General features: G+C 41.2%; 1 long non-coding RNA gene across 1 annotated transcript; it reads left to right on the forward strand.

Moving 5' to 3' along the window:
- The first annotated feature begins 2,076 nt into the window (after positions 1–2,076).
- Positions 2,077–3,174, forward strand: LOC129633883 (uncharacterized). Its single transcript, XR_008705338.1, has 3 exons — positions 2,077–2,145; positions 2,629–2,807; positions 3,044–3,174. It is a non-coding gene; the product is annotated as an uncharacterized LOC129633883 (long non-coding RNA).
- Positions 3,175–27,311: the final 24,137 nt, after the last annotated feature.

Consider the following 27,311-nt stretch of genomic DNA (forward strand, 5'->3'; position numbering starts at 1 on the left):
TTACCTAGATAAAACTTAACAAAGAGCAGAAAACTCAATTATGGTTGTCAAACGGAATGTTATAAATCTTTGATGCTGTAAAAGGAAAACGCAGCTGATAAAGGGAGAAACAGGGAAGGAAAATGGAGGAGAGGGCAGAGATGCCATGGTGAAAGCTCAATGCTCCTTACAGTGGACAGACAAGCAATGTGTTTCAAGGCTGCAGATGTAAAAAATATGAAAAATAAAAAATCGTATTTTGGAGGAGGCAAGGTTAGGGTAAATGAGTGAAATTCTCATTTTAAATTCTGTAGAATCAGTAAGTATTGTCTAAAAATGACAAATGAAGAAGTAGATGTATTGGCTTACTACCAAGAGTTGTGATGGTGAATGAATGGATTCTTTTTAAGAATGGAAACAAGGCCAGAACTACAGATCTTTGTCACAGAGTTTGCAGGAGGGGGTCAGCTGCCCTATGGCCTTGGGACAGTTTTGTGCTGTTTTGTTTTTTTTTTCCTTTGCCATTTGCTTCTGAAGGTATTTGCATGAGTTTTTATGTTTCCTTGAGCTAAAAGAGGTTGCTAAGGATTTTTCTGGGCCTGTTTGTCTTACTGTAACCACCACAAGACTGTGTGTATCTTCACAAATTAGATGTGGTTTGTTTAACTTTTCAAATGAAGACTTTTGCCCAAGGGCATGTTTGCCTTCTCTTTCTTGCTTGTTCAGGGCGGGGAAGCAAGCTTGGGTATAGCTTCAAATGCCCTCTGCATGCTGAGCTGGCTGTCCTCAGACTCCACTGCTCCCTGCAAAGCTGTGGCCAGGTGAGCAGCTGGGAGGCGCTAGACCAGGTCTTGCCGAGCACAGAGGCCAGAGAGCTGGGTCCTGGCAGCCAGTCATGGGCACTGCAGAGCACTCGTATCCCCGGACCCCCAGGAATATGAATGTCTCCTCCCTTCCAGTGTCCCCTTCCTTCTGACGGGCTAATGGTGCCACGACCTGCACTGTGGGCAGTGGTCCCTTTGCCACCCCTGCTTGTAAGGGGCCTCCTGTGCCACCAGCTCCATGCGGGCAGGGCAGCCTCAGGTCTCCAGCATCTCCTGTCTCAGCACCCCTGCCGGAAGCCCTCCTCCCACTTCCGGGGCCTGTGGGCAGGACTTTCAGGCACCTGTTTTGTTACCTGGCATCTGCATGCTAGCCCGTTCTCTGGCATTTTCAGGACGTTGCTCATCCCTGTCCACTACCCCTGATCTTGCTGTTACTCCAGGTACTGGCCTAATAATCCTTCCAGCCCTGAGTCCCCTGCCCCCTTTCACTTCAGTACAGACCATCAGGTAAACTCCTGGATCTGTGCTGTAAACGGGAGAGACAAGATGTGAGGACAGGATGGCTCTCCTCAGCAAGCACTTATTGTGTGCTTGATGCTGCTCAAGGCATTTTACGTCTCTGAACTCATTTACTCCTTGGAGCTCCAATTTTATCTCCTTTCTGTAGATAAGGCTCTGGATGCACAGAGAGGTTAAGTGACCTGCCCAAGATCACACAGCCAGGAAGGGAGAGAGAAGGGATTTGAATTCAGGCTCTAGGGTCCAGACTCTCAATCTTTACACTCTACTACCCCTCCTTGAGGGTTGTTGCTGACCTTGGCCTGGGGTAAAGACGAATTCCATCGGATTGCCCTCTTACCTGAGGCCTGGAACCAAGGAGAGGGTACAGACAACCTCCTGGTGTCCCTATGATGGCCTGGATATTGACATGTTATGGCGTCACTGACTCAGTGGACATGAGTGTGACCCAACTCCAGGAGACAGTGAAAGACAGGGAAGCCTGGCGTGCTTCAGTCCATGGGGTGGCAAAGAGTCGGACACAACTAGTGACTGAACAACAACATTTCTGTTAGGTTGCCAGGAGCTAGTGACTCAGAATGACAGAAATCTGTTGTCTCACAGGGTCTGCAGGCCAGAAATCCCAGGTGAGCCCTGCCGGGCAGCTACAGCCCTTCAGCCTCTGCCTCCATCACCACCTGGTGTTCCGAGCTAGTGACTGTTTCCTCTTCTCATATGTACCACAGTTGCATTGGATCAGGACCCACCGTCATTCAGTATGACCTCACTTGAACTTGATCATGTCTGCAAAGACCTTGTTTCCCAATAAAGGACACATTTACAGGTACTGGGGATTAGGACTTGAACACATCTTTTATGGGAACAGTTCAGCCCACAACACAGTTGTCTTTGCCCTGTGTTGTTCTTTGTGTGTGATAGATAATGAGCATAATTTTCAAAATGTCTGCCAATGCCCACTCAAGCATATTATGTGACCTTCTTTTTTTTTTGGCAGTGATTTTTTTTCTAAGGGGAGGTTTACTCCTCACTGATGGTGTTGAAAAAAATGGGGCAGGAGAGGATGACTGTGTACTGCTCTCTGGTGAGTCCCTGGGATGGGCCACTAAATGAGGGTCTACAGCTTTGTGTGGGAAAGAATTCAGGAGTGAGACCAGTAAAGGGAAAGCAGGTTTACTGAGAGAGACACACTCCACAGACACAGTGTGGGCACCTCAGAAGGCTAGAGGCAGCTGGGAAATATGGAGTGGTTAGCTCTTGCTGCTGCTGCTAAGTCACTTCAGTCGTGTCCGACTCTGTGTGACCCCAGAGGCGGCAGCCCACCAGGCTCCCCCTTCCCTGGGATTCTCCAGGCAAGAACACTGGAGTGGGTTGCCATTTCCTTCTCCAATGCATGAAAGTGAAAGGGAAGTCGCTCAGCCGTGTCCGACTCTTCGCGACCCCATGGACTGCAGCCTACCAGGCTCCTCCGTCCATGGGATTTGCCAGGTAAGAGTACTGGAGTGGGGTGCCATTGCCTTGGGTAATTTCACAGGCTAACTACTGGGAGAAAGCGGGTGGATTTCCAGGCTTTGGGGCCCCACCCACTTTTGGCCTTTTATGGTTCCCTGGAACTGTCATGGCGCCTGTGGGCAAGGCTTAGATGCTAATGTATTACAATGAGCGTATAATAAGGCAGGCCTTCCACCAGAAGTCCAACCTTCCACCATATTGGGCCCATTCAGGCTCTGCCAGCTTTAGGTCAAGTCGCCCACGGCCTTTTAGTGGCCGTACCCTACCCCTTCCATCTTGTTTCATTGGAAGTTGAGGAGCCGTTAGGAGACACACTGTGTAGAGCCAGCGGCCACCTGGGGCCCATGTGAAGGCGGACGGCACCTAGGCGTGGGGCTGCCAAAGACACCCTCAGGACCCAGCTGAGGAGAAGCCAGGACCGCCCGCCTCTGGAGCCCCCGCGAACCTGTGAGGTAAGGAAGCCTGCCCGCTGCCGGATGGTGGTCACTGGGGTCGGGCAGCGCAGTCCCTGTTGGTCCAGTGGCGCCCCCCCCCACCCCGTCCCAGTGACCAGCGCCTGTGAGCTGGATCTGCCACTAGGCTCGCCCACAGGGGCTCCTTGGGTTCTGGGCTTGGGGTGGTGGCCGAGTGAGGAGCTGGCTGGCCTCACTCAGGGCTTCCTGGCTGAAGGAGATCAGTGAGCTGGTCTGCCTCACGGCCAGAGCCTCCCAAGGGTTTCCTTCCTTTCAGGGCCTGGACGGCCTGCGGGGCTCCGCCCTCGCCTAATTCCCGCCTCTCCCAACGGGGTGCCTCCCCCACCCCCACCCCGCTCCACGGGGTGTCCCCCTCACTCCCTGTCCTGGCGATGTGACTCCTTGTCACGTGTGGGCCTCGTGTCCTCAACCTGAAAACACTGGCACGAGGTCGCCTTTGTTTTATCCATCTAATTTCGGGAGGTGTGGCTCCTGTCCCGGATTACGTGCGGAGCAAGGATGCTCTGAGCGGTCCCCCGGGAGGGTGTAGGACAGGCGGAAAACTCGGGAAAGAGCCAAGCCTCGAAGAAGGCGGCTGGCCTGCTGGGTCCCCGTCAGGATATGAAAAGTCCTCTGTCAGCGGCCCTGTTATGAGGGCGCCCTCTGCACCCGCGGAAAACGTCGCTAAAGAGGGTTTTGTTTGCGATTTAAAAGAAATAGAACCCTTGGAGCATTTGGGTTTGGTGAACAAAGAACACAAAGTTGTGGGATTTCCTTGGGGTCCGTCCACGCCCAGCCAGGTTCCCGCGGCGGCTGGAGGGAGCGGTGGGTACCCAGATTCCTTCTTCCTTGCGCCACCCCTACCCCCGGGGACTGTCCCTGGAGCTGAGTTCTGCCTGTTGACTGCTCTGGCATTTCTGTTGTGCTGCTTGGTTGGTTGGTGGGGTGGCTGCTGCGGGCCTGGGGCCGTGGCGCGTGGGCTTCTATCCCCAGCTCTGCAGTATTTATAGGAAGAGAATTAAAGCCAAAGTAACTGCCATGATAAATGTCCATACCCTCGGCTCCCACCAGACCTTCTAGTCGAACTGGAGCCTGAGTCAGTTCCCAGGAGGATAAACTTAATATTAATGATAATAATACTTTGCACTTGGTCTAGTGAAAATATTTTGAATACGGTGGAGGCAAGGATATGAATGTTTGCTTGGCGCTATTTATCAGGAAGTGCTTCTGCTTGTTTATTATGTTAGGGCTTTGTATACAAAACTATTTTTTTCCTCTCTCACCACCGGGGGCCACATTTCTTGCCTTTTGCTACATCCAAAGTTTAACAGGAAGTTGCCGTTCATATTTAAATCATATGTTTTTAAAACATCTGTAAATAGCTGAAGACAGGAGGGCTGAAAGGTGTGGAGTTGTTTAATATTCTCCCTGACAGATATTTTTGCACTTGAAATTACATCTCAGTGGTTGTGAAACAGGAAATTTGAAAGCACCTAGTCCCAGAGATGGTGACATTTTAGTGCTTATTCATCTTTGAACCTCTGGGGGTTCTGAGATACTCAGGGAATAAGGATTCTGAGGGGAGGAAGTGACTCTGAGGAATTATTCTTACTTGTATCCAGACATATTACAGGAGAGCAGGAGCTAACCTGGGAAAAGCAAGTGCATATTAGTCTTCTTCCCGAGTTGACAGTGGGGAGAAAAAAAGACCCTTTATGTATTGCCCGATAGCTGTCTTCTCTCCAGTAATTATGAAGAGTTTTCTTGCAGATTCTTCACTTCCTCGGGGAGCCATCTCCTGGGTGTGTGATACATCACCTGTGATGACTGGGGGCTGCGCAGTCGCAGCAGCAGGTCCCTTGGACGGGGTTGGGGTGCTCCATCTTTCCAGCACAGCCTCAGGTGATGTGTTATTCACAGGATAGAACCTCCCCAGGGACCAGTGTGCTCTGACTCCAACTCAGATGAACCCAAGATGCAGCTTCCGGTGGCTTATTGGGTCTCTGTGGCAGTGATTCAGTATCTTATAATCCTTCGGAGTCACAGATCTCGCTACAGCAAATCTGGCTTCAGATCCAGGAGACCGTAACCCCCACAGACCAGCAGACATCAAGTCTGGGCACCAGAGACCCATGGCACCGGCTGGCTCAAGAACTTGGAAGGTCCTTTGACTCCTACTTAGATGTTTCTCTAAGTTAAGGAAAAACCAATTATGTGTTTATTCTGCAGAAGCTTAAGGGCTCATAAAACTAGGGAAAAACAGACTTCTGCTTTAAGATGGTGGATTTTTCACATGGATTTTTCTTTTTCCTTCCAAATCTCAATAAAGAGATATAAAACTAAAAAATTTCCTTAACAGGAAGGGGAAGTAGAAGAAGGGGTTATAGGCAAAGAAGACATTAAAATGGATACAGAGAGATGGAAGAGGCCAGATGACAGATGGGAAGAAGCCAAGGATGGCTGTGCCCATTCCAAGAACATGGCAGTGGGGCTTACAACAGTGGCCAGTCCTCCCAGCAGAACACAGAGAGACTGGAAAGTGAACAGGGGCATCCGACAGGATGTTTAATTGAAGGTTTATCAACAGAACAGTTGTGTCAATTAGTCTCTAGCCTAAAACCCTACCCACTTCACCAGGAGAGACCAGCAATCAGGTATTTACCCCTGAGTGAACTGAAAAACCAGAAGACTCCTCCTAAAGGCAGTTTACCAAGGAGATCCAACAGTCTCAGTGTGGGTTTTGGGGACTTCCTGTTCAGATATCAAAGAATGCTCCCAAGAGCACCAGCATCCTACCGGTGAACCCTAAAGCAAAGTCTGCTGGTGCACATGGCTAAGCCCATGCGTGATTCTTGCCTCCAAGCCTTTATTAGCTCAGGGTATGGCTTGTTGATGAGACACAACATGCCAGCTACAGTAAATATGTTCCTTCAATCTCAGATATGAACAGAGGACTAAAGATAACCAGACATATGGGGAAAGCTGGCCATCTGAAAGAAAAAGACCAAGAAAACTAAACAGAATAGCTGACCCCATAAGATTAAAATCACAACCCAGGGATGAGAGAGAACCTGACAAATCTAGTGATTAGGTTGGTGCAAAGATAACTGTAGTTTTGCATTGTTGAACTTTGCTGTTTGATATTGGAATACATTCTTAAGTAAATGTGGTTATGTTATACATCATTTTAATGTGCATTTCTCACTCTATGTTTTTTTTACTAATGACTTACCACTTTTTTATTTTATATATATTTTAGGCTAGGGAAATGATGTTAAATGAAAAGCGAATTTGAGTGAGTTTCCTATTCGAGTTCAGAATGGGTCATAAAGCAGTAGAGCAACTTGCAACATCAACAGCGCATTTGGCCCAGGAACTGCTAATGAATGTTACAGTGCAGTGGTGGTTCAAGAAGTTTTGCAAAGGAGATGAGAACCTTGAAGATGAGAAGCACAGTGGCTGGCCATCGAAAGTTGACAATGACCAATTGAGAGTTATCATCAAAGCTAATCCTCTTATAACTACATGAGAAGTTGCCAGAGAACTCAACATTGACTATTCTACAGTCATTTGGCATTTGAAATAAAGTGGGTGCCCCGCGAGCTGACTGCAAATCAGAAAAATTGTTTTGAAGTGTGGTCTTCTCTCATTCTATTCAATAACAAACAAACCATTTCTCTTTGAATTGTGACATGCAACAAAAAGTGGATTTTATATGATAACCACTGATGACCCCTCAGTGACTGAACCTAGAAAAGCACTTCCCAAACTTGCACCAAAAAAAGGTCATGGTCACTGTTTGTTGGTCTGCTGCCCATCTCATCCACTACAACTTTCTGAACCCAGGGGAAACCATTACATCTGAGAAGTATGCTCAGCAAATCAACCAGATGCACCAAAAATTGTCATACCTGCATCTGGCATTGGTCAACAGAATAGGCCCAGTTCTTCACCATGACAATGTCTGACCACACATTGCACAATCAACACTTAAACGTTGAACGAACTGGGCTACAAAGCTTTGCCTCATTTGCTATTCTCACCTGACTTCTCACTAGCGGACTAGCATTTCTTCAAGCATCTTGTCAACTTTTTGCAGGGAAGATGCTTCCACAACCAGCAGGATGCATAAAATGGTTTCCAAGAGTTTGCTGAATCCTAAAGCACAGATTTTTAACCTTCGGGGATAAACAAACTTATTTCTCGTTGGCAAAAATGTGTTGATTGTAGTGGTTCCTATTTTGATTAATAAAGATGTGTTTGAGTATGGATATAATTATTTAAAATTCACGGTCCAAAACCAAAATTACATTTGCATCAATCTAATAGTATCTTCAGAGAAATTTGGGTGAGATTTTGCATCCACAAAATCAGAATTGATTGCTATGAAAAGAGAATCAGAAGCAGTGGCTTTTGTTTGTTTGGCTTCTGGCTTAGAGCAGCAGCAGCAGCAGCAGCAGTCCTAGAGGCTGGAAATCAGGTGTTGGCAGGGCTGTGTTCCTTCTGAGGGCTCTAGGGGAGAATCATGAGGCTTTTGGAAGCTAAGCATTCGGACAGAGGGCTGAGAGACAAAGCTGAGGAGACCATTTGGATGTGAAACACAGGGACGAAGAGACTTAAAATATAAGAGAAAACATAAGGGACCTATAGCATTACTCCAAGAGAGCCCCACCCAGGCTATCCAGTTTTAGACAGAAGATGGAGAGAAGAATATTACCAAAAAAAAAAAAAAAGCAAACTTTTTGTTCTTTCTTTTAAAAAATTTATTAAAATATAGTAGATTTATAATGACTAACAAATTTTTAGATTTGTTAGTCGCAAGTATGTAGTAATTTAGTTATATGTATAAACTATATAGATATATATTCCTTTTTCTACATTCTCTTCCATTGTAGGTTATCACAAGATATTGAGTGAGTATAGTTCCCTGTGGTATACAGTCAGTCCTTGTTATGTATTTCATAGATTTGTAGTTGTTGTTTAGTTGCTAATTCATGTCTGACTCTTTTGCGACCCCATAGACTGTAGCCTGCCAGGCTCTTTTGTCCATGGGGTTTCCCAGGCAAGAATACTGGAGTGGGTGGCCATTTCCTTCTCTAGGGGATGGTCCCAACCCAGTGGTTGAACTCACATGTCCTGCATCTGCATTGGCAGGTGAATTCTTTACCACTGAGCCACCTGGGAAAGCCTACATTTTATATATAGTAGTGTGTATGTTTTAATCCCCAGCTCCTAATTTATCCCTCTCCCCCATCTCCTTTGTTTTCTATATCTGTGAATCTGTTTCTGTTTTGTAAATAAGTTAATTTACATCCTTTTTTAAATTGCACCTACAGCTTATATCATATGTTAATTTGTCTTTCTCTGTTTGACTTGCTTCACTTGGTGTGATAATCTTGCATGTTGCTGCAAGTGGCATAATTTCCTTCTTTTTTATGGCTGAGTAATATTCTGTTGTATCTATGTACCACATCTTCTTTATCTGTGGCTGGACATTAAAATGGTTTCCATGTTTTGGGTACTGTAAATAGAGCTGCAGTGAACTTTGGGGTGTATGTACCTTTTCAAATTATGGTATTCTCCAGATATATATGCCCAGGAGGGAGATTGAAAGATCATATAGTAGCTCTATTTTTAGTTTTTTAAGGAACCTCCATACTGTTCTCCATACTGACTTTACCAATTTATATTCCCACTGACAGTCTAGGAGGGTTCTCTTTTCTCCACACTGTACCTAGCATTTACTATTTTATCATACTTTTATATGATGGCCATTCTGATCAGTGTGTGTGAGATAATACCTTATTGTAGTTTTGGTTTCCATTTTCTAATAAGTAAAAAATTGAACATCTTTTCATGTGCCTTTTGGCCATCTGTATGTCTTCTTTGGAAAAATGTCTTTTTAGAGCCTCTGCCTATTTCTTTTTTATTGGGTTTATTATTTTTTTATGTATATCCTGCAAATTTACCAAATTCATTGATGAGCTCTAGTAGTTCTCTGGTAGTGTTTTTAGGATTTTCTATTCATAGTATCCATGAAATTAAAAGACACTTATTCCTTGGAAGAAAAGTTATGACCAACCTAGAGAGCATATTGAAAAGCAGAGACATTACTTTGCCAACAAAGGTCCGTCTAGTCAAGGCTATGATTTTTCCAGTGGTCATGTATGGATGTGAGGGTTGAACTGTGAAGAAAGCTGAGCGCCGAAGAATCGATGCTTTTGAACTGTGGTGTTGGAGAAGACTCTTGAGAGTCCCTTGGACTGCAAGGAGATCCATCCAGTCCATTCTGAAGGAGATCAGCCCTGGGATTTCTTTGGAAGGAATGATGCTAAGGCTGAAACTCCAGTACTTTGGCCACCTCATGTGAAGAGTTGACTCATTGGAAAAGACTCTGATGCTGGGAGGGATTGGGGGCAGGAAGAGAAGGGGACGACAGAGGATGAGATGGCTGGATGGCATCACTGACTCGATGGACGTGAGTCTGAGTGAACTCCGGGAGTTGGTGATGGACAGGGAGGCCTTGGCGTGCTGTGATTCATGGGGTCGCAAAGAGTCGGACACGACTGAGTGACTGAACTGAACTGAACTGATGCATAGTATCATGTCATCTGCAGACAGTGACAGTTTTATTTATTCTTTTTGAATTTGGATACCTTTTATTTTTTCCTTCTTTGATTGCTACAGCTTCAACTTACAAAAGTATGTTGTAGAAAAGTGATAAGAGTGGACATCTTGTCTTGTTTCTGATCTTAGAAGAAATGCTTTCAGCTTTTCATCTTTAAGTATGATGTTAGCTGTGGGTTTGCATATGTAACCTTTATTATATTGTGGTAAGTTCCCTCTATGCTTACTTTCTGGATAGTTTTTTTTTTTTATCATAAATGGATGTTGAATTTTATCAACAGGTTTTTAATGCATCTATTGAGATGATCATATGGTTTTTAATTCTTCAGTTTGTTAATGTGGTTTATAGGACTGATTGATTTGCAAATATTGAAAATGGAAATATTTGAATATTTCTAAATATTTATAATATTTCTTAATATTTCTAAATATTGAAAATCTTTGCATCCCTGGGATATATCCAGTTGATCATGGTGTATGATCTTTTGCATGTGTTGTTGGATTTGGTTTGCTAGAATTTTGTTGATGATTTTTGCATCTATGTTCATTGGTAATATTGGCCTGTAAAACACAGAAAAAGTGTTATCTTTGGTTTTGGTATCAGGGTGATACTCTCCTTATAGAAGGAGTTTGGAAGTGTTCCTCTCTCTGCAATTTTTTGGGGTAGTTTCAGAAAGATAAACTCTTCTCTGATTGTTTGATAGAATTCACCTGTGATGCCATCTGGTCCTAGACTTTTGTTTGTTGGTATTTGGTAAATCACAGATTCAGTTTCAGTACTTGTAATTGGTCTGTTGATATTTTGGTTTCTTCTTGGTACTTCTTGGGAGATCATACCTTTTTAACAGTTTGTCTATTTCTTCTAGGTTATTCATTTTATTAACACATAGTTGCTTGTAGTAACACATGGTAGGTAGTCTCTTATGGTCCTTTGTATTTCTGTGGGGTCTTTTGTGACTTCTTCATTTCTGAGTTTATTGATTTGAATCCTCTCCTTTTTTTTTTCTTCATGAGTCTGGTTAAAGGTTTATCAATTTTGTTTTATCTTTTCAAAGAACCAGCTTTTAGTTTCCTAGATCTTTTCTAGTGTTTTTTAGTTTCTAGTTCATTTATTTCTGCTCTGATCTTTACAATTTCCTTCCTTCTACTAATTTTTTTTCCCCACTCATCTTTCTCTTCTTGCTTTAGTTGTAAGGTTAGGTTTTTTATTTGAGATTTTCTTACTTCCGAGGTAAGCTTGTATTGCTGTAAACTTCCCTCATATAACTGCCTTGCTGCGTCTCTTAGAATTTGGATTATGGGTTTTGGATTGTTGTGTTTTCATTTTCATTTATCTCTAGGAATTATTTGATTTCCTCTTTGACTTCTTCAGTGACCCATTGGTTGTTAAGTAACATATTTGGCTTCACATTTTTGTGGGTTTTTTTTTTTTTTTGCAGTATTTTTTTCTTGTAGTTGATTTCTAATCTCCTGGCATTGTGGTTGGAAAAGTGGACTGATACAATTTCAATTTTCTTAAATTTGCCACGGCTTGCTTTATGGTCCAGCATGTCATCTGTCCTGGAGAATGTTCTGTGTGCACTTGAAAAGGATGTGTATTCTGCTGCTTGTGGATGGAATGCTTTCTAAATATTAACGGAGTCCATCTGATCTGATATTTCATTTAAATTCTCAGTTTCCTTATTGATTTTCTGTCTGGATGATCTGTCCATTGATATAAGTGGGATGTTAAGGTCCCTCACTATTACTGTGTTTCTGTCAATTTCTCCTTTTATGTCTGTTGACATTTGCTTTATATATTGATATGCCCCTATGTAGGGTAAATGTTGGAGAAGGCAATGGCACCCCACTCCAGTACTCTTGCCTGGAAAATCCCATGGTCAGAGGAGCCTGGTGGGCTCCAGTCCATGGTGTCACTAAGAGTCGGACACGACTGAGCGACTTCACTTTCACTTTTTACTTTCATGCATTGGAGAAGGAAATGGCAACCCACTCCAGTGTTCTTGCCTGGAGAATCCCAGGGACAGAGGAGCCTGGTGGGCTGCTGTCTATGGGTCTTACAGAGTCGGACACGACTGAAGCGACTTAGCAGCAGCAGCAGCCGGGTAAATGCTTATTTACAATTGTCATATCTTCTTTTTGGATTGATTATCATGTAGTGTCCTTCTTTGTTGTGACAACTTCCATTTTAACATCTTTTATTTCTGATATGTCTGTTGCTACTCCAGCTTTCTTTTGACGTCCATTTTCATGGAGTACCTTTTTTCATTTCCTCACTTTCAGTGTACGTGTCTCAGGATCTGAAGTGGGTCTTTTGTAGACAGCGTATATATGAGTCTTGGTTTTGTATCCATTCAGCCAGTCTATGTTTTTTGGTTGGAGCATTTAATCTGTTTAAGGTAATTATCGATATATATGTTCTTATTTCCATTTTGTTAAGAGTTTTGGATTTGTATCAGTACGTCTTTTTTCCTCCTTTATTCCTCTGTTCTCTTCTCTTGTGATTTGACAGCTATTTTCAGTTTGGATTCCGTTTTCATTTTTCTGTGTATATATATCTATTATGGATTTTTGGTTTGTGGTTACCATGAGGTTTTGATATAGAAATCTATGTAAATACATGATTTTTTAAAGTTGCTGATCTCTTAATTTCTTTTTTTTTTTTTTTTTTTTTTTTTTAATGAGTTTATTCTTGTTTAAGGGCTAATCCAATTAAAAGGGCTGCACAACTGAACGTGTGTGGAAAGACTCTGAGAAGCAACATTTACTTGTGGTAGTATCACTGGAAAGATGGATTCATTTAAGCACAGAAAGTTACTCAGGCTAATGTACTAATTGCCCACAAGCCACTTTCCCTCAGACTGGTTCTGAGAAAAAGCAGATGGTGGGAGGAGGGTTCTTTTTCATAACTTTAGGTTCTGAGCAGGAAGAAAGAGTACTATTTGATTAGTATTGGAACTACATTAACAAAGTGTTTTTTTTTTTTTTTAATGTTTTCAAATCACCCAAGTTTGCTTCTTTTTTTTTTTTTTTTTTTTTTTTTTTTTTAATTTTATTTTATTTTTAAAAACTGGAAATAGACATGCCTTATGATCCAGCAATCCCACTGCTGGGCATACACACTGAGAAAACCAGAAGGGAAAGAGACACGAGTACCCCAATGTTCATCGCAGCACTGTTTATAATAGCCAGGACATGGAAGCAACCTAGATGTCCATCAGCAGATGAATGGATAAGAAAGCTGTGGTACATATACACAATGGAGTATTATTCAGCCATTAAAAAGAATACATTTGAATCAGTTCTAATGAGGTGGATGAAACTGGAGCCTATTATACAGAGTGAAGTAAGCCAGAAAGAAAAACACCAATACAGTATACTAACACATATATATGGAATTTAGAAAGATGGTAACAATAACCCTGTGTACGAGACAGCAAAAGAGACACTGATGTATAGAACAGTCTTATGGACTCTGTGGGAGAGGGAGAGGGTGGGAAGATTTGGGAGAATGGCATTGAAACATGTAAATATCATGTATGAAATGAGTTGCCAGTCCAGGTTCGATGCACGATACTGGATGCTTGGGGCTGGTGCACTGGGACGACCCAGAGGGATGGAATGGGGAGGGAGGAGGGAGGAGGGTTCAGGATGGGGAACACATGTATACCTGTGGCGGATTCATTTTGATCTCTTAATTTCAAATGCATTTCAAATATCTTGCATTTATACCCTCTTTCTCTTATGTTTACTGGTTTTGATATCTATATTTGTGTGTATCAAACCTTTCCTGTGTTTACAATATGTTTGTCTTTACCAGTGAGCTTTCCCATTTAGTTTTCTTGTTTCTAGTTGTGGCTTTTTCTTTTCCACCTAGAGAAGTTTGTTTAGCATTTGTTGTAAAGCTGGTTTGGCGGTACTGAATTCTTTTAGCTTTTGCTTTTCTGTGAAGCTTTTGATTTTTCTTTCAAATCTAAATGAGAGCCTTCCTGTGGAGAGTATTTTGGCTATAGGTTTTTCCCTTTCATCACTTTAAATATATCACTTTAAACATATATATCAATAATTACCCTTTTGGCCTGCAGAGTTCTGCTGGAAAAATCAGCTGATAACCTTTTGGGGATTTCCTTATATGATAAGTGTTCCTTTTTCCTTGTTGCTTTTAATATTTTGTATTTATCTTTAATTTTTGTCAGTTTGACTAATATGTTTCTCAGTGTGGTCTTTCTAGGGTTAATCCTGCGTAGGACTCTCTGTGCTTGCTGGATTGGGTGATTGCTTCCTTTTCCACATTAGGGAAATTTTAGGCAGTTAACTCTTCAAATATTTTCTCAGGCCTCTTCCCTCTCTCTTTGCCTTCCTGGGACCCCTGTCATGTGAACGTTGGTGTGTTTGACATTGTCTCAGAGGTGTTTTAAACTGTCCTGGTTTCTTGTCAATCTTTTTCTTTATTCTGTTCCACAGCAGTGATTTCCAGTGCTCTGTCTGATCACTTATGTGTTCTTCTGCCTCATTTATTTTGCTATTGATTCCTTTTAGTGCATTTTTCATTTCACTTTAATAGTCAACTCTGTTTGGCTGTTCTTCATTTTCTTCATTAAAAACTTTCTGTAACTTCTCACTTTGCACTGCATTCTCTCTCAAGTTCTTGGATTGTCTTTACTTTCCTTTACTTGGAACTCTTCCTCAGGTAGATTGCCTGTATCCACTTCACTCAGTTGTTTTCTGGGGTTTTGTCTTGTTCCTTTGTCTGAAACATATTTCTTTTGTGTCTCACTTTGTTTAAATTCTATTTGTGTTTTTATGTATGTAGTAGCTTGGCTGTGTTTTTAGATCTTGGAGAAGTAGCTTTCTGTGGGGCATGTCCTATGTGTCCCAGCGGTCCTCTCCCCTCTCACCCCCCAGGGGCCAGGGACCAGCGACCCAGGGCGGTTCTGACCTGTGCTTACAGAGTCAGTTCTGCAAGCTGCAGGATAGTAGTCTCCTTCCTTCTGGTGTCTGCCCCTCGATGGGTGAGGCTGACCTAGGGGTGTGTGCAGGCTTCCTGGTGGGAGGGACTGGTGCCTGATCATTCTACTGTTGGGTAGAATGGGGTCTTGGCCCTCTGGGGGAGGACAGGATTGGGCAGGACCACATCAAGGGGCATGTCTAGAGGAGGCTGAGGGCTCAGAAAGTCTTTCAACAGCTTGTCTGTTGATGGTGGGGCTGTGTTACAACCTGCTGATTGTTTGGCCTTAGGAATCCCAGCACTGGAGCCTGCAGGCTATTGAGTGGGCCAGGTCTTGGTGCTGATGTGCCAAGCAAGATGTCAGCCTTCAGCTGAGTACTCTGCGTATGTTCACCACCAGCTTTTATGCCCCAGGAGAGAGCCACAGCCATCCCCTGCCTCCGCAGGAGACCCTCTAAGCAGCAGGTAGGAAAGGCCCAGGCTCCTGAGGAGTCACTGCTTTGCCATGGGTCCTGGCACACATGATACCTTTGGTGCGCCCTCTGAGACTGGAGTCTCTGTTTCTCCCAGCCCTGTGATCAAGACCCACTGGCCTTCAAAGCCAAATGCCCTAGGGGGCTCTTCCTCCCGATACCAGCCCCCCAAGCTGGTAAGCCTGACACAAGGTTCTCTCACTTCCGTGAGAGAACTTGTGCCATGTAATTATTCTGTAGTTTGTGGATCACCTACCCAGGAGGGTATGGGGTTGTTTTTTTATATCATGAGTCGCCCCTCCTACCATCTTGTGATTCCTTCTTTGTTTTTGGTTGTAATATATCTTTGGTAGGTTCCACTTTTTTTTTAATTGATAGCTGTTCAGTAGTTAGTTGTGATTTGAGTGTTCTCATGGGAGGATGTGAGCTTAAGAGCTTCTATTCCATGATGTTGTCTTCAAACTCAAGATTGTTTATCCTTATTGAGGATGCCTCTGTTCCTCTGCCTCATAATGATATTGTTGGGGCCTTGGTTAAAATGCACTCTATGTGGGACTTCCCTGGTGGTTCAGTGGCTAAGACTCCATGTTCCCAATGCAGGGGTCCTGGTTTTCATTCCTGGTGAGGGAACTAGGTCTCACATGCTGCAACTAAGTTCACATGCTGCTACTAAAGATACCACATGTCCCAACCAAAAGGTCCCTGCAGAAAGATCAGCTAAGGCCCACTGCAGCCAAATAAATAAATAAATAAAATATTAAAGAAATCCATGCTGTGAGTGGACAGTAGTCCCTCTACTGAAAAACAAAGACTGTCAGGTTGCCTCAAAATTTTGCTATATTCTGCTTATAAGACACTTGCCTCTGCCATCAGTGGTGGGTGGTCTGATTGAGAGAGCCATGTGATAGAGCAGAGCTGAGGGAAGTGGCAACAGGATGACCAGGTCCAGAGAGGGTAGGGAAACTGGTAGGGCAGCCAGTCATCTGGGGGCCAGAGCCCCAGAGTGCAGCTGTGCAACTCCATGTGTGGTGCACTCCACGTAGAGATATTTTAGAAATAGATCTATCTTCTGATTTAATGTGGCAGAATAAACACCTGAATTTATGGCTGCTTCCTCTCAGAATTTCAGTAAAATGAAAACGGGGGGGATGACTATGTAAGGGCAAAGAGAATGGGAGAAGAGACTGAAGCAATCCATTTGGAAGCTGAGAGGCAGATGGATGAGCAATAACTGTTAATAGACCCACAAAAGCTGAAGCCTACACTAGGGTAAACTCTAGAAACTGAAGAGCCACCAAAAGACTCTGGAGTTGAAAGCATCAGTTAACTCTGAATGAAGGGACTGGGTGAGGTTCAAATGAGGATAATTGGTTGAAGATCTTTACAAGAAGTAGGTAGACTTCCTGAGATTCCCATCCTCATCGTGTTCATTCAGGTGACCATCACTCTCTTGTGATGAGCAGAAGAAAGCTTAAAAATCGTGATTGAAATTTTAGTAACAAATATATCCATCAAAGAAGATTATTGGACTTCTGTTTTAGCTGATGATAGTGTAATAGGGGTCAGATTTATCCTTTCTTCTAAAACAACTTAAAATATGGAAAAATGAATGAAACTGAACTGGAGGGCTACTTGAAATTGGAACCCTAAAAGGAGAAGATAAGTGCATGAGGTAGGAGTAGGAAACAGAAAAAAAAATTTGAAGAAATAATGCCATAATTTTTCCAATTTTGATGAAAATTATAAACCCGTAGGTCTAAGGAACTCAGTAGCCCCCAGCATAAGAAATGTAAAGAAGACTACACAAAGGCACATCATAATAAAATTGCTTAAAATCAGAGATAAAGAGAAAAGAGCACCAAGAAAAAAAGTACATTGCTGTTAGATACAAGTCATAGCAATTTCTTGTTGGAAACAAAGCAAGCCAGAAGACAGTGGAGCAACATGTTTATGTACTGAAAGGGAAAAAATGTCAAATAAGAATCTTATACATGGTGAAAATGTACTTTGAAGACAAAGGCAATACTAAATACATTTTGGAACATACTGAAGCAGAAAATATCACTTACAGAAACAAACTACAAGAAATTTTAAAAGAAGTTATAAAGGCAGAAGGAAAATGATCTAGGGGTAAAACTGGATTTGCAAAAAGGAATAATGAGCGCCAGAAATGATGTGTACGTGAATATAAGTTTTCTTTTCTAGTTTTTTAAAAAATAATTTTTGATTATAAAAGTAATAACCATGGAGGGTAAAGTTTGTAACATGTAAAATCTAGACAAAACATAGCACAAAATTCAGGGGAGGGAGAATGGAAATATACTATTGTAAAATTTTTATACTACACATGAAATGGTATAATATTACTTAAGTGAGACTATAATAAGTTAAAGATGTGTACTATAAACACTAAAGTAACCACCAAGATAAGAAAGTAAAGTTATAGCATAGCTAATAAAGCCAAAAAAGGAGATAGTTAAATTATAAAATAAACCAAAAGAAGCCAACAGTAAAGGAAAATAGGAACAAATAAAAAATGAGACAAATAGGAAACAGATATCAAAATGACATATTTAAACCCAAACACATTAATAATCACACTAGATGTAAATAGTATAAACATCCCCAATGAAAAGGCACAGATATTCAGAGTGAATAAAAGAAAGCAAGACAACTATTTCCTTCATTAAAGAAACCCATTAAAATATAAAGACACAGATAGGTTAAAAGTAAAAGTTGAAAGAAAGCATATAAAGGTGAAAAAAAGATTTTAAAAAGATCCAGTTGTCTGGATTTAAAGAAAGCAGGAATGGCTGTCAGAGAAATTAAATTTCAGAGCAGAGACTATTATTAGGGGTAAAAAGGATAATTTCATGACCGTAAAGGAGGCAGGCAATTTAACAAGAGTATAAAAAACAAATGTAAACATTAATGCGTATCATAACAGAGCTTCAAAATACTTGAAGCAAGAGTAAAAATATTTGTAAGGGAAAATGGACAAATACAAATTCTAGTTAGAGATTTCAACATTCTACTCTCAGTAATTTGTGCAAAAATATATAAAAATCAGTAAAGATATAGAAGTCTTGAATAGTATTTTCAACCAACATATTCTGATATTTATAGAACCTTCCACTTACCATTCTTTTGCAGTGCATATGAAATGCCCACTAAAATAGAAAATTCTTGGGCAATAAAAAATTCAATAACTCTATAAGAATTTAAATCAAAGTCTATTCTCTGACCACTATGGAATTATATGGATACCTGTAATATCTTCAAATATTTGGAAATGAACACATTTTAAAATAACCCAAAAGTCAAGGGAGAAATCAAAAGATAACTAAATCAAAATGAAAATGCAATCTGTCAAAATTTGTGGGATACAGCTAAAGCACTATGCAGAAGAAAATGTATAGTGCCAAATGCATATATTAGAAAAAAGAAAAGTCTCAAATAAATTACTTCATCTTATACTATAAAAAATAAGAGAAGAAAAATTAAACTCAAAACAGATGAAAAGAATGAAGGTAAGAGTATAAATGAATAGAGAATAGAGAACAAAAGAAAAAAATCGATGAAACCAAAAGTTTGTTCTTTGATAAAATCAATAAAACTCAAAGCTTCTTGCCAGAAGTATTAGAAAAAAAGAAAGAAGATAGGAATAACCAATATCAGGAATGAGAGAGGTAATATCATTATAGACTTTATACATATTAAAAAGAAAATTATGAAGTATTTTTTTAATTTAATTTTATTTTTAAACTTTACATAATTGTATTAGTTTTGCCAAATATCAAAATGAATCCGCCACAGGTATACATGTGTTCCCCATCCTGAACCCTCCTCCCTCCTCTCTCCCCATACCATCCCTCTGGGTCGTCCCAGTGCACCAGCCCCAAGCATCCAGTATCGTGCATCGAATTATAAACAACTTTGTATCAGTTTAATAACTGAGATGAAAAAGACAGTCTTTGAAAAGACGTAAACTTTCAAAGCTCATTCAAAAATAAATAGATAGCCATAATAAAGAACAACATTCTGATACTTGCTGCAACATGGATGAACTTTGAAACTATGCTGAGTAAGCCAGACACAAAAGTGAAAATGTTGTATGATTCCACTATAGGCAAACTCAGAGAGGAATAGAGGTTATCAGGGACCAAAAGGAGTGGGGGAAAAAGTTTGCTGTTTAATGGGTACAGAGTTTCTGTTTGTAATGATGAGAATATTCTGGAAATAGTGGTCATACAATTACAGAACATTGTAAATGTGCTTAATGTCCTTGAATTGTGCATTTGAAATGTTTAAAATGGTAAATTGTATGTTATGAATATTTTATCACATAAAAATTTTTAAAAGCTGAGTCTGAAATAGATAACCCGAATCAAAAATACATAATCTGAATATGAATAGATCTATTAAAGAAATTTAGTTTGTAAGTAAAAATCTTTCCAAAAAGATGAGTCCAAGCACATATGGCTTCACTTAAGTGTATTCCGTACATTTAAGGAAGAAAAAATATCAGTTCTACACAACTGGGGCAGTTGAGTTTTGAGAAAGATGCCAAAGTGGTTCAAGGAGAAAGGAATAGGCTTTTCAATAATTGGCACTGAAACAGTGAGATACACATATGCAAAAAAAATGAACCTTGTTTATTGGTTCACATCAAAACCTAAAACTACAAATCTTGTAGATGAAGAAAACATAAGGAAAATCATTGTGAGCATGAGTCAGGTAAAGATTTTTCAGATACAACATGAAAAGCATAATCCATGCAAGAAAAATTATTATATTGATTGTGGTGACAGTTTCAATTTCATATACATTTGTCAAAACTTACCAAATTGTATATTTTTGATGTGAGCAATTACATATTAATTATACCTCAATAAAGCTGATCAAGGAATATTGTTGTAAAAAAGATTTAGAACACAAAAATGACTTGGGAATTTAAAAATAAAAAAGCAGAAATGAAATGTTTAGTAGAAGCCTAAAAAGAAAGTTGAGGAAATCTAATAATTAGAACAACTCCAACAAAGAAATGGAAAATAGAAGCTAAAAAGTGAGGAAATTAGACTAAGCAGGAAGTTCAGTTCAGTTCAATCGCTCAGTCGTGTCTGACTCGTTTGCGACCCCATTAACACGAGGCCTCCCTGTCCATCACCAACTCCCAGAGTTCACCCAAACTCATGTCCATTGAGTCGGTGATGCCATCCAACCATCTCATCCTCTGTCGTCCTCTTCTCCTCCTGCCCTCAATCTTTCCCAGTATCAGGGTCTTTTCAGATTAGTCAGCTGTTCGCATCAGGTGGCCAAAGTATTGGAGTTTCAGCTTCAACATCAGTCCTTCCAATGAACTCCCAGGACTGATCTCCTTTAGGATGGACTGGTTGGATTTCCTTGCAGGAAGTAGAACAGCTTAAATTATAAAACTTTCAAAAATAGAGAAGAAAGAAAATGGAGGGGGACAGTTTACCAAAGAAACAACTCAAGGAGATTTTCTGCACATGAAAGACTGAGGGGTTCACCACACACCCAGCATGTTGAGTGGAAACAAAGCCACACAGGACACATCAGAGAAAAGTTTCAAAACACTGGTGGCAAAAAGAAGGCACTGCAGTTAGGGAGAAAGCAGAGGCCCACGCAAGACCCACTGTTAGTCCTGCAAGTGAAGGTGAAGGGTGAGAAAGACCTTCACAATTATTTTTATTTATTTTTTAATTGAAGCATAATTGCTTTACAGAATTTTGTTTTCTGTCAAACATCAACGTGAATCAGTCATAGGTATACATATGTCTTATTGAAAGTGACTTCTTAGGACTTTGTGTCTTCAAACCCTCACTGTGCTGTTGTTACTGGTGGGCACTTTCAGACATGCACTGTCTTGGGAGCTTTTAAAAAATTGCTTATGTTTTCTTTCCCAGGAAAGGGAAGATTATCTCTTCTGTTGAAGAGTTTGGGGATGGGTTTGGGATAGTACATTAAAAACTAAACAAATGGAAAAAAACACTGGCTTCCAGTGAAAACACAAGATTGTATAAGAAAGGAAAGAAAAATTTAATGTACTACCTGCTACAACCTATAATAATGTATACATAGTCATAATGTTATAAATGCTAAATATTGATTTGTCCAAAAATTATGATAATCATTCTATTAGCAGAATGGGAAGGAGAAGAAATGTATTTTAGGGTACGGAAGTAGACTGAGAGAGCTGAACCCTTATTGTACGTTGTCTGAAGTAAGTACATTATATTTAAAATATACAAAAAGAGACACTGGAATTTAAGCATGCAATTTAGAAATACAGAGGCAAATACCAAGGGCTAAAATCATTGAAAGTAGTAGCTTTGGGGAATGGAAAGGAAACAGCTAACCTTATGTGAGACTCGTAAAACTATTTTTGAACCATGTAATCGTACAACTTCTATTAAAAGAATAAAGACACAATAGAAGAAAGTTTCTCGAAAGTGAAGGAAGATATTTATCGCCAGACTAAAAAAGACTCCAGGTTCCAAGTAGGACAGAGAATAAAAGATTCATGCCTTGATACAGATTCAAGATATTTCAGGACACCAAATGTAAAGAGAAATTACTAAAGCTTCGAGGAGAAGAGAAGTCATCCTTGAGAGGGCAAAAATATTCTGTCCTCAAATGTCTTATCAGGAACACTAGGTATTAGAAGAAAAAATTCTAGAAAATATAATTAAAAACACAATGTTCTATACATAGAAAATTGTCACGCATGTGAGAAATATAGAACTTCAGACTTGTAAGTACTCAGAAAATTGATCTCCAGAGTGCGCTTTCTGTTTCTGCAGGATGTATTCCAGCAAAAAGCTTCAAGAAATAGTATGATTAAGAGGCTTGGTAATCACAAAGATCTAGCAAAGGGAAAATAAGGCCAATAAAAATTCCAAGAAGGAAAAGCTATGTAAGAAGCTCATTCAGTTCAGTTCAGTTCAGTCGCTCAGTCGTGTCCGACTCTTTGTGAGCCCATGAATTGCAGCACGCCAGGCCTACCTGTTCATCACCAACTCCCTGAGTTTACTCAGACTCACGTCCATCGAGTCGGTGATGCCATCCAGCCATCTCATCCTCTGTCGTCCCCTTTTCTCCTGGCCCCAATCCCTCCCAGCATCAGAGTCTTTTCCAAAGAGTCAACTCTTCACATGAGGTGGCCAAAGTACTGGAGTTTCAGCCTTAGCATCATTCCTTCCAAAGAACACCCAGGGCTGATCTCCTTCAGAATGGACTGGTTGGATCTCCTTGCAGTCCAAGGGACTTTCAAGAGTCTTCTCCAACACCACAGTTCAAAAGCATCGATTCTTCAGCGCTCAGCTTTCTTCACAGTTCAACCCTCACATCCATACATGACCACTGGAAAAACCATAGCCTTGACTAGACGAACCTTTGTTGGCAAAGTAATGTCTCTGCTTTTCAATATGCTCTCTAGGTTGGTCATAACTTTCCTTCCAAGAAGTAAGCATCTTTTAATTTCATGGCTGCAATCACCATCTGCAGTGATTTTGGAGCCCCCAAAAATAAAGTCTGACACTGTTTCCACTGTTTCCCCATCTATTTGCCATGAAGTGATAGGACCAGATGCCATGATCTTAGTTTTCTGAATGTTGAGCTTTAAGCCAACTTTGTCACTCTCATCTTTCACTCTCATCAAGAGGCTTTTGAGATCCTCTTCACTTTCTGCCATAAAGGGTGGTGTCATCTGCATATCTGAGGTTATTGATATTTCTCCCAGCAATCTTGATTCCAGCTTGTGTTTCTTCCAGCCCAGCATTTCTCATGATGTATTCTGCATATAAGTTAAATAAGCAGAGTGACAATATACAGCCTTGACGTACTCCTTTTCCTATCTGGAACCAGTCTGTTGTTCCATGTCCAGTTCTAACTGTTGCTTCCTGACCTGCATGTAGGTTTCTCAAGAGGCAAGTCAGGTGATCTGGTATTCTCATCTCTTTAAGAATTTTCCACAGTTCATTGTGATCCACACAGTCAAAGGTTTTGGCATAGTCAATAAAGCAGAAATAGATGTTTTTCTGGAACTCTCTTGCTTTTTTGGTAATCCAGCGGATGTTGGCAATTTGATCTCTGGTTCCTCTGCCTTTTATAAAACCAGCTTGAACATCTGGAAGTTCACAGTTCACGTATTGCTGAAGCCTGGCTTGGAGAATTTTGAGCATTACTTTACTAGCGTGTGAGATGAGTGCAATTGTGTGGTAGTTTGAGCATTCTTTGGCATTGCCTTTCTTAGGGATTGGAATGAAAACTGACCTTTTCTAGTCCTGTGGCCACTGCTGAGTTTTCCAAATTTGCTGGCATATTGAGTGCAGCACTTTCACAGCATCATCTTTCAGGATTTGAGATAGCTCAACTGGAATTCCATCACCTCCACTAGCTTTGTTCGTAGTGATGCTTTCTAAGGCCCATTTGACTTCACATTCCAGGATGTCTGGCTCTAGGTCAGTGATCACACCATCGTGATTATCTGGGTCGTGAAGATCTTTTTAATACAGTTTTCCTGTGTATTCTTGCTACCTCTTCTTAATATCTTCTGCTTCTGTTAGGTCCATACCATTTCTGTCCTTTATCGAGCCCATCTTTGCATGAAATGTTCCCTTGGTATCTCTAACTTTCTTAAAGAGATCTCTAGTCTTTCCCATTCTGTTGTTTTCCTCTATTTCTTTGCATTGATCGCTGAGGAAGGCTTTCTTATCTCTTCTTGCTCTTGTTTGGAACTCTGCATTCAGATGCTTATATCTTTCCTTTTCTCCTTTGCTTTTCGCTTCTCTTTTTTTTGCAGCTATTTGTAAGGCCTCCTCAAACAGCCATTTTGCTTTTTTGCATTTCTTTTCCATGGGGATGGTCTTGATCCCTGTCTCCTGTACAGTGTCACGAACCTCATTCCATAGTTCATCAGGCACTCTATCTATCAGATCTAGGCCCTTAAATCTATTTCTCACTTCCACTGTATAATCATAAGGGATTTGATTTAGGTCATACCTGAGTGGTCTAGTGGTTTTCCCTACTGTCTTCAATTCAAGTCTGAATTTGGCAATAAGGAGTTCATGATCTGAGCCACAGTCGGCTCCCGGTCTTGTTTTTGTGGCCTGTATAGAGCTTCTCCATTTTTGGCTAAAAAGAATATAATCAATCTGATTTCGTTGTTGACCACCTGGTCATGTCCACGTGTAGAGTCTTCTCTTGTGTTGTTGGAAGAGGGTGTTTGCTATGACTAGTGTGTTCTCTTGGCAGAACTCTATTAGCCTTTGCCCTGCTTCATTCCGTATTCCAAGGCCAAATTTGCCTGTTACTCCAGGTGTTTCTTGACTTCCTACTTTTGCATTCCAGTCCCCTATAATGAAAAGGACATCTTTTTTGGGTGTTAGTTCTAAAAGGTCTTGTAGGTCTTCAGAGAACCGTTCAACTTCAGCTTCTTCAGCATTACTGGTTGCGGCATAGGCTTGGATTACTGTGATATTGAATGGTTTGCCTTGGAAACGAACAGAGATCATTTTGTTGTTTTTGAGATTTCATCCAAGTACTGCATTTCGGACTCTTTTGTTGACCATGATGGCTACTCCATTTCTTCCTAGGGATTCCTGCTCGCAGTAGTAGATATAATGGTCATCTGAGTTAAATTCATCCATTCCAGTCCGTTTTAGTTCGCTGATTCCTAGAATGTCGACGTTCACTCTTGCCATCTCTTGTTTGACCACTTTCAATTTACCTTGATTCATGGACCTGACATTCCAGGTTCCTATGCAATATTGCTCTTTACAGCATCAGACCTTGCTTCTATCATAACCAGTCACATCCGCAACTGGATATTGTTTTTGCTTTGGCTCCATCCCTTCATTCTTTCTGGAGTTATTTCTCCACTGATCTCCAGTAGCATATTGGGCACCTACTGACCTGGGGAGTTCCTCTTTCAGTATCCTATCATTTTGTCTTTCATACTGTTCATGGGTTCTCAAGGCAAGAATACTGAAGTGGTTTAGTGCACTGGCTGCGACGGACCGTGCGGCAGAAGCAGCTCATATCTATGCCTAAATGTGCAAGAAACAAGGTAACATGAATGTAACGATTGACCATCTGTGATTCTTGGAGTTAATGACACTGAACCCACAGAGAGGGAAAAAAGTCCTACCTGATTGACTTGAATAATATTTTCGAAGCCATCAGTTCAGTTCAGTCGCTCAGTCGTGTCTGACTCCTTGCAACCCCATGAATTGCAGCACACCAGGCCTCCCTGTCCATCACGAACTCCCGGAGTTCACCCAGACTCACGTCCATGGAGTCAGTGATGCCATCCAGCCATCTCATCCTCTGTCGTCCCCTTCTCTTCCTGCCCCCAATCCTCCCAGCATCAGAGTCTTTTCCAATGAGTCAACTCTTTGCATGAGGTGGCCAAAGTACTGGAGTTTCAGCTTTAGCATCATTCCTTCCAAAGAAATCCCAGGGCTGATCTCCTTCAGAATGGACTGGATGGATCTCCTTGCAGTCCAAGGGACTCTCAAGAGTCTTCTCCAACACCACAGTTCAAAAGCATCAATTCTTTGGCTCTCAGCTTTCTTCACAGTCCAGCTCTCACATCCATACATGACCACTGGAGCATACAAACAGTATTTGTTGGTTTTTTTTAAGAATCAGCCTATGGATGGAACATGAAAGATTTATGTTCGTAAAATAGTATATAAAATTATCAACTGGCGATGTAAAAATTGTTAGGGTATAATTTGTTGTTGTTGTTTAATCGCTAGGTTGTGTCCGACTGTTTGTGATCCCATGAACTGTAGCCAGCCAGGCTCTTCTCTCTGTGGGATTCTCCAGGCAAGAATACTGGGGTGGGTTGCCATTTCTTTCTCCAGGGGTCTTCCTGACCCAGGGGTCGAATCCACATCTCCTGCTTGGAGGCGGATACTTTACTGCCGAGCCATCAGGGAGGGCCCTGTCAAAGTATCATTGAGAGAAATTAATAGATTAAAAACAATAGAACAAGAAGTAAGATTTAGGTGTGAGACTGAATGATTCAAAGGTAGCCAACAGGAAAATTTAAATAGTAAATGTCAAAATTTAGGGGAGGATGTAGTTTAAGTTAGCTAAAGCCTGTGTTTCATAGTAAGGCGTCAAGTTGAGTATCAAGATAGAGCCAGAGTATGCTAGAATTAGGATGCTAAGCACCAGAGGAGCCAAATGCAGAAATGGTTAAAGATGACAGCTTGTGGGCCTCTGGGTTGGGAAAGGAAAGGAAAGGGCTGTCTTTGCTTTTCATTACATGCCCTCTTCTGCTACACATATTCAGAAAAGCATTTTGAAATGCTTAAATGAATAAAATAAAATATTGATGTAGTACAAGCCCAGACAACTTTTTGTTGTTGTTTTGTAATGCAAGTGCCTGACTGATGGCCTGATTGCTTAAGCATCCACCTCAGAAACGGCTGCCTGGTAAATACACCACTATCCATGGGACTAGAGAAAGACCCAGGCTGCCTCTCCCACTGGTGCTCCTCATTTTAGAGATCTTGTTTGATTTCAGTAACTGGCTGCTTGGGCTACTTGTTTTTTTCTCTTCCTGCTCTTTCATTTTAAATTCACCAATAAAAAGTGAGCCTGTGAAACCCTAGACCCCCATACTCAGCCTCAGTAGAAACAGAAACCCTGGCCCAAGACCTCCCTGTGACTGTGTGGTTTCTGGGTCCTGTAAGTAGTAAACCTTTATTTCCTCCAGGCTTCCTGATGGCTACTGCTGAAGAGTGTCTTGCAGTCATAATAATAGCCACAAGGGCCTGTCCAACCACGTCACTGGTTATTGAGAGGAGGAGTCAGGTGCAGAATAGCTATACTGTGAATACACCCTTGTTCTGAGGTCTGATGTGGAGGCTTGTTGATAGGGAAAAGCACTTTTTTAAGCATCAGGACACTAGGGTCTTTAGTGTTTATCGTCCATTTGTCATCA

The sequence above is a fragment of the Bubalus kerabau genome, chromosome 19, assembly GCF_029407905.1.
Source record: "Bubalus kerabau isolate K-KA32 ecotype Philippines breed swamp buffalo chromosome 19, PCC_UOA_SB_1v2, whole genome shotgun sequence".
Taxonomy (NCBI): domain Eukaryota; kingdom Metazoa; phylum Chordata; class Mammalia; order Artiodactyla; family Bovidae; genus Bubalus; species Bubalus kerabau.